The sequence below is a fragment of the Plectrocnemia conspersa genome, unplaced genomic scaffold, assembly GCF_051122295.1.
Source record: "Plectrocnemia conspersa isolate PC_06_02 unplaced genomic scaffold, ASM5112229v1 ptg000003l, whole genome shotgun sequence".
Taxonomy (NCBI): Eukaryota; Metazoa; Arthropoda; class Insecta; order Trichoptera; family Polycentropodidae; genus Plectrocnemia; species Plectrocnemia conspersa.
Genome location: NW_028277167.1, coordinates 8,845,787 through 8,861,934, shown reverse-complemented (window position 1 = coordinate 8,861,934; position 16,148 = coordinate 8,845,787). Strand labels below are relative to the sequence as shown.

Sequence of the window (16,148 nt, the reverse complement as noted above, 5' to 3'; positions counted from 1 at the left end):
GGCAATGAATCTAAATCAAATATGATCGCTTCAGATTTTATTTAGTTTTATATGTCAATTTTAATAGGTTTGATCATATTTTCAGTCTTCTTATTTGTGTAAAAATAACAATATACATTAAAATTAAAACTGTATCTTAGATACAAAGTAAACATATAAAAGATAAACTTTACCTCATTTATTTTTTATCCAGCTTCTTTAAATTTTTGTGGGTTTATTTTCATCTGCTGCTGTTTTGAATCCTAGTGATAATACGCCATAAATTAAGCACAATAGAAACATTAATCTTTTAAGTCAATTCCTGACACATTAAACTATTGTCTCGTGACTTATTCACTGTTATTAAGACAGCAGGGATTGATGCTGCCTGGAAAGAAAATACAATAAAATTATGGATCGTAGCATCAATCACATATGAATACAATAACAGAGCAATATATCAAAAGATACAGTCTTAGTTTTGGTAATCAATCGTAATAACTCGTAACTTTTTAGTCAAAACTAAATACCTGCTATAACTAGTATCGACACATGCATCGTCACATGTATAATTCATTAACTTTTGCAGTAGTTGTAATTACCTTAATAATTTTAAGATAACGTAAAAATATATCAAAAGCAAATAATTATATCATATATTACAAAAGCAAAGAATTAATTAATTAATTAAACTATTATTAAAATGATATTGATAGTATTGATATTTAAAATATTTTGTAAATAACATTTATTTATAAATTATTATAGCAATCAGCTTTTAATAAAATATTAGTAGATTTATAAGATACTATGTTACTAATGGATATTAAAATGGTTCCAACTAGGGATTCTGTGTCAAGAAAACCCGGGATTTTCCTGGGTTTTATACCATTTTATATCCGGGGACGCTCAAAAATATTGATACTATGAAAAAATACAATAATTAAGAATTGTATTTATTGTTTCAATGATTTTAATACAAGGCAGATTCATACATAATAATTTAATTTTAAATTGTAGTATCATTTCCGAACCAACCTTCTCGTAACTTTTAAGAAGAGAAGATAAATCTAGACTGTAAGGTAAATGATAAACTTCCTTTAAGTCACAAGTCTTCAGGGATTCAGTTGCAACCAACGATTTGTGTGGTCGAGATTAAGAAACACGTTATAAAGTTATCTTATTCCTTATTTTAAACTCAATTACAGTTTTATTTTAAGGGAAATAACCAATTTAATGAACAAGCCCTATTTGATTTTTAATTTTTGATTATAGGTGTATCATTATATTTATATTCCATTTACTCCTCGATTTTATATTCATATTCGCTACATTTAATGCTGTTTTTTCATACTGACGATTTAACTGAAATAATTCCCGGTATAATAAATATCTATAATTGACTCTTGACTCTACGAATTATTTTAATTATTATTTATGTAACATATATAATCCTGAAATGAATGGCATTTTATTAATAAAAATAGAAAATCACTTTTAAATGGTTATTCTTATTTAAATGATGTAAAATATAATTTTATTCTTTCACCTCTCAGTCAATTTTTTAATTCGATTAGTATAAAATTTGGAGGTTTTGATTTAAAATATTCCGATAGCCTTTTCACTTCATCTGTACATCGATCAAAATAAATCGTAGTGGTCAAGAATCAAGGTCTATAGAATTAGGTAGGTGAAATAAAATCTTCCTTGTACGTGCAAACAACCCATCTAATCAAAATATATGCTTATTGCTTAACCAGTTTACACTTAAAATACAGTGAGCCAGAGTTTCAAGGTAGGCTTTGCTATTTGTCCTTTGAATAACCACGATTGTTGTCGTACAACACCCATTTCTAATCTCCGGTTATAAAATGATCGAGAAAACGCAATTTAGCTTCAAGATAAACATCTTGGGATATGCGGATACCCACCGACTTGTTTTTCAAACACCTTGTCTCCAAGCCTTCCCTATCTTCTTAATTTGTCTATGCACTCTTGAATCAAACTGGTTCATTTTCTCAGCTAGCTGATGGATAGTTTGAGTAGGATCTGTTCCTAGTTCTGCAGCCAGAACATCGTCGTCTATTTTGTATGGTCTCCCACATCCAGTACTATTCTTGATATTATGATTTTCCGTCGGAAGTATTTTTTAAACCAATTTTGACATCTACGGTAGCATACCACTTCACAAATGTTTTAGTGGCCGTAATTTTCGATGATTTTTTTAAGATATTCATTTACAATAATATGCAATTACGGATATATTGTTCACTTGATAAAAATTCTGCCATCGTAAATTTTAAGGACCGAATTTTCAATTGATCAAATATCGGAATATAGTTTAAATGTGCATCAACATAATAGATTTAATAAAAAAAACGTAATCAGATAACGGACAAAGTACAATAAATTAAAAAAAAACATTTATTTCGGGTTTACCTAATACTTAACTGATCCTTTTCTTACTTGAAATATTTTATCGATTTTAAAAACACTACAAATCGTCACTTGAATATTTATTTTTATGTAATGAAATCTATGGATATGAGTTAGTTACCAGTTAAAAAATATAGTGCATTTTATTTACTACCTATCCAGATTTTAATTCATTGTCTTTGAAATAAGGAATTTCTAAAAAATATAATCTAAGATCATAGTCATCAATTACGATATCCTAGACACGATATAAATTTAAAACTGTATATTGTTACTTCTCAGCAAAACTTTGGAAAAGCGTACATTGTATTGTATTCAAGTTTCTCTCTTTCTAGCTACATACTATGTATGCGAATAAGACATCAGCCGTGAATAACGACACAAATTCGCAGCGCATATTAAAAATTTAATGGCCCACCATGTTTCATATGCACTCACTACTGGCTGTCATCTCTTTGCAGCATATTCGAAAATAAAATCTTCCGACGGGTATGCATTTTCCAACCCCCAAGGCTATTTACGACACTCGATACAGCCGGAGGCAACCCCTCCTTAACGGAAAATGTTATTTTCGCAAATATGATACACGGACGGTGACACCGTCGTTACTAAAAAAAGCAAATATCCCCTCTGAACGTCGTTATTAACGACACACCCTGTAGCCGAAAATGTTGTTTAATTGCCTGGGCCGAGTTTTTACGGCTTTCGCAAGATGCGTGAGCTAACGAGACGTCCATTAATACACTCATTATCTGTTGATGTGAAAATAAATATTTTTATATAACGTGATTTGCATGTTAAGTGCAATTTTATGGTAAATGTTGATCGATATTTATATCGATATAAATATTGTATAATAGCGAGTTTCTCTTATGATTATATAAATTATGGTTTGAAGTATTTACACATACATAATAACTATTATTATTTATATCATACTTTATATATTTAAAAATAAATTATATTACATTCATATTTAAAAGCAAGTGGTTCAATATTTGAGTTTTTCTCTTTTAAAATGGCACATTGGTGCGGTGGCAAAATACGTCATGACTGTCATACGAAGATAAAGGCTTTCCTTTTGACCGAGTTCACAAAATACATTTAATCATATTTTTGTCCTAAAATAGAGTAAAGCGAAATGAAAAAAGCCTCTCACGTCTGGTCAACCGATAAAACCCTCGCCTGTTCAAAGGCATACTAGTAAAAAAGATAAGTGCAAATTGCAGTCGGAAAATGCAGTGTCAAATGTGCCCATTGCTAGATAATGGTTGTATTAAAATGAGTAAAAAATAATGTCACTAAATCAAAGTAGTTGAGCTTTAAATCATATTGGATGAATTTTTGATGTAGTGATTCTTTTAAGGGTTATCAAAATGTCAATAATAGTTGTATTATATTATCCTATTTTTTTAATATATAAGATTCATTTATATTGGTACACTTTTATAAAAATAGTTTGGTCTTAAAATGTATTTCAATAAATGTAAAATTGGAAATTATTAGGTTAGTTTTCTTAGAATTAGCGTGACTTTTTTCTTGTTATTTATCGTAAAAAGGCATTCGTTAATAATAGTAAATTTCTCTCTAACTAAGTTAGCACAATCGATATGATTTTTAAATTGATAATCCATAAGATATGCACAAAAAATAGAAAAGTGCAAAATATTAAACCTTTAAAAAAATCAAATAAACTTTAGGAATTACCAAAAATAAAAGTAAAGTAAAAATATAAAAATGTATTATTTTTTCTTCAATATTTTTCATGCAACTGCTTTATTGTCTGCTTTTAACTATTAATTCGTGGTTTTTATAAATAGCATAATGATAAGATGAGTCATTTTGCAAAACAAAAAAAAATAACGTAGATACGTAGCGGTACGTCGGGAGAAAAGACGTTATTAAATATAAACAATACACAACATATTATTTTTACAGAGAATAAATATTAATCTTGAAAATAAAAAATAAATATTATGGTACAAAAATGAGTAGATAGTTAACTTAAATATTGAAATATTAAATAGTTAAAAAAAAACGTGATGCTTAAACCGGATATTAAAATATTTAGACTAGTCTTCCCACACAATTTTTTTTGCAGAAATTTCTTCAAATCTGCTTACTTAAAATCTAGTTCTTTTCATACAACATTTTCAGTATTCACTTTGAGATGACTTTTGACAAGATAGTAAAATATGATTTTTTAAGTTGTTTTTTCTTCACATCGGAATATTCTCATATTTGGCAGACCTTCCAGTACGTTGCTCGTCACCCATAAGTTACTTGTAGATCATCATTTTAATCTTGTTTCTACGTAAATGATTGTCATATTTTCCACAATAGTGAAAGGCATTTATTCATATTTTTTGGAAAAAATTAGGTCGGTTTCCAATAAAATTTCCGTGGTACACTTTCAATTAAAATCTGGATAATAATTTTAATGACAACAAATATATCTTTCCTAGTGACACATCAAATATTAAATCACACTTAAAATTTGATATTTTATCGTACCACATGTGTTGTTTATATAAATATACACTGTCCCAGTGACATACGGTCAACAATATGCATGCAGAAATGTATTACATAAAACCCAAGAACCCTGGGAATGAGCCCACCGAGCGCGAAATTAGTGAAGCCCTCCTAATTTGCGGCTCTCTCGTCTCATTGGCTTTCGTGCTACGTTCCTCCTGTCCTGACTCGAATAATCGATGTCAGGAGGATGGCGAAACTTTTAAATTTATTCACACATTCCTAGCGCGCGAGAGGTCGCATCTTGAGTTGATGAGGAAATAAAATGAGGAAAAGTTTAACCGCACCCGGAAGTATACGATGAAAGTATGTGTAATGTCCGGAGACATCTACGGTTTGCGGTTGAATTTAATTTTTAATCACTATAATGTTAATACATAGTATTTTATTAATCATAAATTAATAAATATGTATATTATCAATTCGATATCCCGAATTTCTACATATCTAAAATTGTTTTTGAATACCTTGTTCAACCAATGCCAAACCAGAATTTACCACTCCAATGAACCGTAGCGCTGAATCAAAATTTAGAAAATACAATTTAGCACGCAGTCTCATATAAATAAAAAAGGAACCCTTGACTAACCCCAATTGAATTATGGCCGCCCTAAATTCTTAGGGTGTCTAGCTAATCGATCGCTCAGTCAATTTTTTACCAATTTAGCCACCCACCGGATAGCTTATCAGTCATACGGAGGTCGTTAACGACAGCTCATTATCTACGCTCTATTCCCAGATCTGTTGCAATACAGCGATAAGGTTGTCTAGGGTTAATTTATGTCCCGCACCCCAGAACGTGTGACGCACGTCATTCGCACACGTGCTGCAGTCACGTGAATGCTTCGAAGAGACGCTACGACAATTATTCACACGCCTGTTGGTTAAGAGAGAATGAAAAATAAATCAAAATTATACCAAAACACGGTGTAGTGGGTGGGCGAGTAAAGGGTGGGTTTTATTGAAAAATATTAACGCAATCCCAAAGGAGTTGAGATGGTAACGGTGTATTTTTATAATGCTATTTTATTCATGAAATGAAAAATGGCAATGTCATTATAAATAATTGGACTGAAAATTGTCATTGCTATATATATTATACACAGGTGGCTCAAAGAACTGCGTTAATAATGTAAAGTATAGAAATGCTAAAGAGAAATAAATAAATCACTTTCAAATATGCGTTTTCTATTGTATGTGTAAAATAATGCTACAAAATTTAAATTATGATATAATATATCCAACTAAGCAATAATTCAACATATAAAAACATAGTATTTAATAAAAGCTAAATTTATGTTTATATCATTTTGTACTAAATACAATTAATATTTTCGGTGATTGAACCACGTTGGAGTTCACCATATTCGTGTTTTATCAGGGTGGCGTAGTGTGTTCCAGGGTGCAGTCTCATCTCTGCTGCTGTGACTCCATGGCGTTTCTCGTGTATGATCAAGTGTCACATATTTCATAATTCTGGTTTAAAACACCTCTGGCGAATCGTAAATGCGGATGTTTGTGAGCCAATTGTATCACTTCTTAGATATTTATTTACTAATCATTTTCAAGGTTAGAAATAAAAACATACTCATCATATTATTTCATTTTTACGATATATTCCTAATTAACTTTTCATTTTTATTTTATTTTAAGTAAAGTAAATTTGTTTTAACTACTCGACAAAAAATAATAGACATATGTATGTATATTATTTTACACTATAGGCACTTTTTTGAAATATCAGCAAATTTTAAACATACATATCCACTCTTTATTATCAGTCATCAATAAGGTCGTCCTTTATCGTTTCCCATTCAGCGCTCACGTTGTTCCCGTAAGTTTTTATACTCCTCGGTCATAAAGTCCGCGTCTGTCCCGCGCGGAAATCCCTTCACGAAAGCCCTAATCCCCTTTTTAAAGCACCGTATTTTTTATTTTTGCATATTTTTTGCCTCTGCACGCGAACCAATTACCATAAAGCAGGTCCGCAGCTGATGCCGCCCCAGGGAGAAACTTTTAGCTGCAGTCGAGCAGGTCGATAATTCGAATTGCACTTTTGCCTGGAAGCCAGTTTTGTGTACAAACACTGCACGTGAGTTCGAGTTTTCCGACAGGAAAATTCGTATCCGTACTTAAATACGTATATTTATATTTTACTTGCACGGTTGCGGCCGTGTTTAGGTACACGTGAAAAACGTGAATAATTTACGGCGTCTGGCGGGTGAAATGTGCAATATGTATGCGAATCGAACGGCGAAAGTCTCATCGGATGTGACACAAACTTTCTGTTGCAGTTTTGGATATTTGATTTTTTGTATTGGCTATTTTTATGATGTTTTTTTTTTAATTTTCGGTTGCATCCGCTCCATATTATTATTACCACTCCTTTAACGTAAAATTAAAAATGTATTAGCTATCACATTATATTAAACTTAATTTAAAAATAATCTTTCAGTATTATATTTATAGCTACAACTAAATTATTCATCCATTACTGAAACAATATACTTTCAATATATGATTTGAAACGACATCGTAATGGTTTAAAAAACACTTTCCAAACTTTTTCCGTGCTAACATCGATAAAACATACAATCGTGGACAATCTTCTCCGCAAAAAATAAAATCCCCATTGACTCCCATCAATCTAGGGTCTGATAAATTCGCACCTGCGAATAACGCCCGTCATTTTGACACACCTACCCTCCGATTGTCTGTCTATTCAGAAACAATTCCCCATTTCTATCAATTCCCCTAGGATCAGGCTTTAAAAAACGTATGTTTTTGACGTTTCTAAAATTGTTTTTTCATCCTTTCTAAAAAAAAAATATATTTGACATTAAAAAATTACTAATTTTTATGTAATTGTCGCGCAGCACGCACGTCACGAAAGAGCACGAAATACAAAGACACAATTACCTCAATTAATTACTCCACAGGGCAAAGTTGCGACATTTGACGCTTTGGTTAACATGCGCCGATTTGTAATCATATTTTAATTTGCCTGTCCGAAACGAGCCCTTATAGGGCGGACGACTCTCCTTTGGGGTTTCGTTCGCCCCTCTGATTAATCAGCGTCCATTGCGGTCCATATTCGGCGATTTTATTTCAATAATATATTCTACACACATATTATAATATACCCATGTATACCCTGAATAATTCAATTCGCATTTCGGTCGCAAGTTTCATATTAAAGTTTGATATTGAACCGAAACCCCATTGTATCTGTATCTAGTTCTCCCACACAAACCCCAAACGCCTATGCGTCACATTATATTTACACGTATAATAAATTATGTGTTTTTTTATTGTTGTATAACCATAAAATTTTAACAGTCGTACCTATGAAATAGTTCGTTTAGATCTTCATTTTAATTTATGATTTTCTGTCTATCGTTTCAGATTACATGGAAGAATGATCTGCTCGTCGCCCAGTTAACATTTGATCGACGGATTTAGGTAAGTTTATTAGTCGTAAATAAAATACGTTAATTTAAACCATAAATAAATAATATATAGACACTTATTTTAAATCTTAAAATGAAGAAGTCGCTAGTAATTATTTGTAACGGTAGTCCATAATTGCTTTCTTGATAATACAGTCAAGCGTAAACGCTGTGAATAATCTAGAACGGTAAAAAATACACCTGTCATGATTAAGACAAATTGAATATAAATAACAAATATAACGCTATAATTTACCGCATATTAAGGCGTTAAAAGATTGTTTGGTTATTATCAAGATTTATGGTATAAATTACAGCTCTGATTTGTTTATTCTAAAAAAGGGTCTAAATAATCGATAACACGCTAGATTTTATTTAAAAAAAAAATACTGAGTATTATGACTTATTATCATTATCATATGGATGAAACATTATTCTTTCATATATATTTATGCTAATAAAAAAAACAATAACTATTGGATTAACTCAAACAGACATTCATAGTTTGATCCATGTTATAAAAATGTTTATCAATTTTTTTTTATATAAACGTATAAATGTCATTGTTCATATTTTTGACAACTAATCAGAATTGCTTGAACTGTATTTATTAATTATTAAATTACATTTTTTATTTTCACAGTTGCATAGTATATAAATAAATTGTCTTTTTACTTTACTCAGTCTTTATTTTACTCGTTTTTAATATAGTTTTGATGCAACTTTTATACTAGAAAGCTATTAATCATTTTTTCTATATTTTCACATTAAAATGTTTGGAAACACAGGCGCGCTTTTGTACAGCAATGTTCGCATTCTCACCCGAGGGCATAGCTGCCCGACGCGCAAAAATAAATTGAATTATTACGACAAAGCGCAGTCAGATGTGGGTGGTGCCCTCCCGGGGTATGTTATTCGAAAAAGGGGTAGTTTTCGAAAAGTTAAGACGGGGGTGCACGTACTCGGGCGAGTTTCAACACACACCTGATTTTCAGACAAAACGTAACGATTCGGATTTCACTATCTATTTATGGACGTCGTAACTAGATATTCAAGTAAGTTAAGAGATTACGTTGAATAATATAAAATTATTGGTGTAATAAATTTAGAGGAATATTACACGTTGGTAGGGAATTCTAATCCTGTTTGACGCGTATTAAGTGAGATTTATTCGAATTGATTCAGTAGTTTATAAATAGAAACTTCGTAAACTACACGTCTAATCAACTAACATCTATCAATTTTATTTTATGTTGTAAAAGTATCGATGTATGTTTATATAGCCACGTGGCTCTCTTTATCAAAGGTACGTTACTATTAAAATATTTATTTTTGTTCTCAGCAGCGTCCCTAAAATGCAAATTATCGTGCGACCCCTCTTTGCATAGCAATACAGTCCGTTCGCTCAGGCACATTTTAACCATCAATATCTTTATTGATTTTGTATATTATACGCACTAAAAATTCACGACGGCGAATACAATTTTTCAATCGAATCATATTGTTTTTGTCCTTAAAAATCTCATGACTTACGACCCAGCTATATTGCGAAATAAATCATATCGTTGTATCGTTACTCACAGACAGACTCAACGTGTCTCTAATGCTACGTTTTTATATTATAAAATTGGATTTCGCTCAGACCACGTAAATTTACTTTTAAACAACCTTTAGCGACACTCGACATTTGAGGCGCAAATATGTGTTTTATCTGATATTTTTTGCGAAAAGTATCAACACGCGAATCGCTCGTTTCGTGTATGTATTATTCATCGGTAGGGCGGCGGCGAAGGGGTTATCATCTCTCTTAATTTAACTTCCAGTGGCCGTCGGCTAACCCCTTCACTGGTGATACACGCTTTTGCGCTCAGAAACGTTTTGGTTGAATTCTAATAAGGCGCATAAACAAAGCTGAAACAATACCGCAAAACGTAGAGCCCACACCTACCGCATAATACTTTTGAAACCTCAAAATATAATCTCTACTGTACACAAATTTAACATATAAGATAATTTAAGCCAACTGCAAAAAATATACTAAGCGAGATTAATTTCAAATTAGGAATATCTCTACTGAAAATAATTGCAAATTAGATATTTTTACAGTTGTTTGTGTTCATCGTATGTGCATGTGTCTGCCGTGCAATTAACCAAGATTGTGGTAACCAACCCCTTTGGAGGTGAAAACCGGCAGATATTTGCGCGTAAGTAGCACAATTTAATAAATAGTATAAATAGATTGATTAATATAATATATAAATAGTATAAGATAGAAATAATTAGTATTGTTACATAAAAAAAAATGGCCGATAGCGGCGTGAATAAAGCGGGCGTAATTACGCCAGAAAATAGAATAAAAGAAATGGATGAATTAAAAACAAAATTAAATATATTATTATCAAATGGTAATATATTATCAAAAGAAAAAAAAACCATTATAACTAATACATTTGATATAATGTATAAACATTTATTAGATGTATTAAAAACTAATAGGGACGATGTAAATAATAAAAATGAAAATAATAACTCAATAATTGAGTTATTAAATGATGTTAGAAAAGATGTTTATAATATAAAGGATAAACTAAATTTAAATAACAATATTATTAAAAATAAAATGCAAAAGAAACATTATTCGGAAATCGTAAAAAAAGGAAAAGATATTGCGATAATTATACCTAAAAATTTGCAAAATATAGAGCAGACAAAAAAGGATTGCAAAAATTTAATTAAACCAACAGAATTAGAAGTTGGAATACAAAATATAAGACCAATAAGCAAAGGAGGTATAATAATTACATGTGATAGTAAAGAAGATGCATCGAAAATTACGACAGATGCAGTAAAAAAACTAGGAGATAAATATAATATAAAAGTAGGAAATTTAAAGAAACCAAAAATAAAAATAATTGGAATTTCTGAAGAATTAAAATATGATCAACTAAAAAAGTGTATAATGAAACAAAACACATGTGTAGAAGAAAACAAATGTTATTTAGAAGTAAAACATATTAAAAAAAACAAATTTAATAAGTATGATGCTATTATTGAAGTAGATGTTACGACATTTAAAAATATAATGGATGTAGGCAAATTAAATATTGAATGGGATAGGTGTAAAGTATATGAAGACATATTCATATACCGTTGTTATAACTGTTATGGTTATAATCACAAAGCCAGTGAATGTAAAAATAAAAAAAATTGTATAAAATGTGGCTCGGAAGAACATTTAATAAATCAATGCAACAAAAAAGAAAACTGTGTGAATTGCTGTAGAGCAAATAAATTACTAAATCTTAATTTGAATGTGGAACACAACTCCATGGATAGAAATTGTTCAATTTATAAAAGATACGAGCAAAATTACTATAATAAAATACAATATAATATAGTATAGCAATTAAAAAAATCAAGTTCATATGGGAAACAAGAATCAGTAACTGGGATATTAATCAATGCACAAGGTTATTTAAAACATAAAGAGGAAATAGAATTAATTACTGAAAAGGAATATCCAATATTTTTAGGGTTAACTGAAACCCATATCACAAATGACATTGAAGAATTTGAACTAAATATTGGCAATTATAATATAATTAGATGTGATTCTAATTCCAGACATACAGGAGGTGTTATACTGTATATTAGAAATGATATAAAATTCAATACTATATTTAAAAATAATCAAGATAAGACATACTGGTCTATCACAGTTAAGATTTTTATTGAAAAAATTCCCATAATATTATGTATAGCATACAGATCTCCAAATAGTAATCCGAATATATTCATAGAATTTATAAATAATATTGCAGAATGGAGTTTTGATCAAATTTTGGATACTGTTTTAATTGGAGATTGGAATTTTAATTGGAACAAATGTGAAGATTTTTACACAGCAAAATTAGAAAAAATATCAAATATATTTGGTTTAAGACAATGTGTCAAAGAAAATACAAGGACTAATAATAGATCGAGCACATTAATAGATTTAGTATTTACCAACAACAAAAAAATTTATTGTGAAGTAAAATCAACTCCAAGAATAACTGACCATTCAATTGTATATATTTATATAGAAAAACATAATGAACTTAAGTTTAAAAAAACAAAAAAAAATGATATAATTAAAAAAATTAATTTTAATAAATTAAGATTAGAATTACAAAAATGTGACTGGAATGTAGATAATATGGATGTTAATAGGATATGGAACAAAATTTATAAGAATATAGTAGATTGTAAAACAAAAAGTCAATATAATTTTAAAAAGGAATATCGTTACAACCCAAAACCGTGGTTTAATGATGATGTAAAAAATGCTATAAAGAAAAGAGATGAGTCATACAAAATTTTTCAAATATTAAAAACAGAACAAATAGAATATAAAGTCTTTAATGAAAAATGGAAAACATACACACAATGTAGAAATATGGCAGTCAAAGTATTAAGAATGGCTAAAAAGAAATGGTATGAAAAATTGATAGATGAAATACAAAATGATCCAAATAAGATGTGGAAATCAATAAAACAATTAATTAATCCAACTCAGAAAAACGACATAATAAAAATGGAAATTAATGGAAATATATATCAAGATCCTTATATAATGGCAGAAAAGATGAATACATATTACATTGAGAGCATAGAAGAAATTGTAAATTCAATACCAAGGATTAGTAATTTAGTACAATATAATAATAAAACATTAATTGTAAAATTTAGTAAATTTAAATCAGTATCATTAGATGAAATTCATAACATAATATGTAAATTTAAAAAAGGAACTAGTACTGATGAACTAGATATAAATATAATTAAAGAAACATGGGAAATAATAGGAACTAAATTAAATTATTTAATAAATAAAGCACTCTCATTAGGAGAAATGCCTGAAAATTTAAAGATTGCTACTATTGTACCTATACCTAAAATAAAAAATAGTAAAAAAGTTGAAGAAATGAGACCAATCAACATGCTACCGTGTATAGAAAAAATAATAGAAGAAGTAGTAATCAAACAATTAAAGGAATTTATTACTTCTCAAAACATAATATGTGAACAACAATCGGGATTCAGAGAAAAGCATTCCACTGAAACTGCATTACAAGTAGTGATAAATGATTGGCTGTTGGCTAAGGATACAAACAAAATCATTGGAGCAGTTTTCTTGGATTTCAAGAGAGCCTTCGAAACAATAGACAGAGAAATAATGTTGAAGAAATTGGAGAGTATAGGTATAAGTGATATAGTTTTGAGATGGTTTAATAATTACTTATATAAAAGAAAACAAAAAGTTAAGATAAATAATGTATGTTCTGAAGAGAGCTTAGTGTATTATGGAGTACCACAAGGGTCTAAATTGGGACCATTGTTGTTTGTTTTATATATAAATGATATAGTTAATAACGTAAGAAAATGTAAAGTTCATCTATTTGCGGATGACACATTGATCTATTGCATGGGTGATAACATTGAAGAAGTTGTGAGTAATTTGAATGATGAATTAGGTGTGTTAGAGATATGGTTAAAGAATAATGTACTTAAATTAAATGAGAATAAAACTAAATGTATGTTTATTAATTATAAAAATGTGTTAGATGATAGTACCAAAATAGTAATAAATAACTCTAATATAGAAATAGTGGATAATATAAAATATTTAGGAGTAATTGTTGATACAAAATTAAACTTTAAAGAACATTGTAATTACATATTAAAAAAAATTAGTAGAAAAATAGGTTTATTATCTAGATTAAGAAATATATTAAGTATAAATACAAAAAAATTAATTTACAATAGTATAATATTGCCCCATTTTAATTATTGTGCAACACTATTAAATATGTTGAATAAATTAGATAAACAAATGTTGCAAAAATTACAAAATAGGGCAATGAGAGTAATCTTAAATAAAAATAGATTAACTAATTGTAAAAGTATGATTGATAGATTAGAATGGTTGAATGTTCAAGAAATATTGAGTATGAATGTTTTAGTATTTATATATAAGTTAGAAAATAATATGTTACCACACTATTTTAATAAGTATTTAATAAGAAATAAAGATGTACATAAATATAATACTAGAAATAGAGAAAATTTAAAGATAATTAAGTATAAGAAAACGAGTACGGCTAGGGGAATTATGTACGGAGGTTTTAATTTATATAATAGTCTTCCAAGAGAAATCCGAAACAGCAAAAATATAACGGGTTTTATAAATGGAATAAAAAAACACCTTCGTACATATAGAAATAAAATATTATAATATTAAGTCTTTATTATTGTATATTTTTTCTTTCTGTTATGTATTTTTTATATATTTTTATATATGTTTACTAAATTTGTTAGATGTAAAGATTAGCTATTAAGCTAAATAAATTAATAAAATAAAATAATAATAAAAGCACGATATTTTAAATAATATAATATATATACATATATACTATAAGTATATATGCATATATATTAAAATACAATTTAAACTAAAAGTAAAGTATGAAAAAAAAAATATATAATAAACATATATATTTTTTAATATACGAATCTTAAATCTTTATATATTCACAAAGATAATAAATATAAAGAAAATTATAATTTAAAGTAGTGTTTTCAAATGTAGCAATAATTATTCTATATCTTTTAATAACCAATTTTATACTATTTAACATGTAATGACCACACACAAGCTTTTGTTACAACCAGAAAAAAACATAAATAGCACGCAAGGATTCTCCAGTCCATTGAAATACTATTTTTTGTTGCAAAACGATCACGGATATAATAAATCACCGTATCCACAAGATTTCCGATACAGTATACGACCTTGGGCAATGCCCATCAAGCAAATGTCCCTTTCTAAAGGCACATATTTCGCTGTTCTGGATGATCGGTGTATGATTGTGATTGGTCAGCAAGCTTTGTAGCTCTGAATACTTAAGCCTCGATACTTAATTTGTCACAAACTCCTTAGTCAGACCATCAGGTAGTAATAATGATTTGACTAAGAAGATTGTTTCAAAAATATATATAAAATGTTTCTAAACTGCAAAAAGCAGGTGATGTAATTCTAATTATAACAGAAACAATATTAATTCCTTCTATTTGATCTTCAAGATCAAATATATTTTTCTAAAATATTAAATAAGTAAAAAAAATTGCTACTGTATGTTTGTTATATTCATGACTAATTTTATTATAACCCAAATATAAAAATTCTCGAGAAATTTAGTGCAAAATTAATTTTCTTAAGAGATGAAATGTCAAAAAAATCAGAAGCACTACATATTCGATTTCGATCGAATCCAAGTTTCTCCTACAATACATCATCGGCATACCCTTGCAACAAATCGACAACATAAAACCCAATTGCCGTGCTCGCCTCTCTGGCAAAATTGAACCCAGGACCCTTGGAGTTATTTAAAACGGCGTTTAAGCAGCGAACTCGAGATTATACAGCTTCACGGAAGGTGATTCCCGATCTCGAGAGGGTCGCAAAATTATACACTTTCTCAGCCGAGAGAGTCAATTACATCCTACATGAAAACTCCATTCGGATTCCATTACAGCGTTCCGCCCGACCAAAATAGCCTGAAATACGACCCTTTAAAAATCGCCGGATCGGATCCTGAAAATTTCAGGCAAAATCAGTTTGAGTGTCCTCGGTCACATCCCAGTGCAGTATGACACCCATCTGAGTAAATAAGTCATAAGCAGAGTGTTTGCACGATGCTTTCCCGT

The 16,148-nt window shown here is 29.3% G+C and overlaps 1 protein-coding gene and 1 long non-coding RNA gene across 6 annotated transcripts in view; one reads left to right on the top strand and one right to left on the bottom strand.

Moving 5' to 3' along the window:
- tinc (transmembrane protein tincar) overlaps nucleotides 1–16,148 on the top strand; it is a 168,619-nt gene that overhangs the window by 49,367 nt on the left and 103,104 nt on the right. For all 5 annotated transcript variants that reach the window (XR_015809116.1, XR_015809117.1, XM_088183063.1 and 2 more), the window contains one exon: nucleotides 8,356–8,412. The gene's annotated coding sequence lies outside the window, so the exon portion shown is untranslated. The remainder of the gene's footprint in view (nucleotides 1–8,355; nucleotides 8,413–16,148) is intronic.
- The window catches only part of LOC148236541 (uncharacterized), an 82,464-nt gene that overhangs the window by 9,343 nt on the left and 56,973 nt on the right, over nucleotides 1–16,148 (bottom strand). The gene's annotated exons all lie outside the window — the stretch shown is intronic.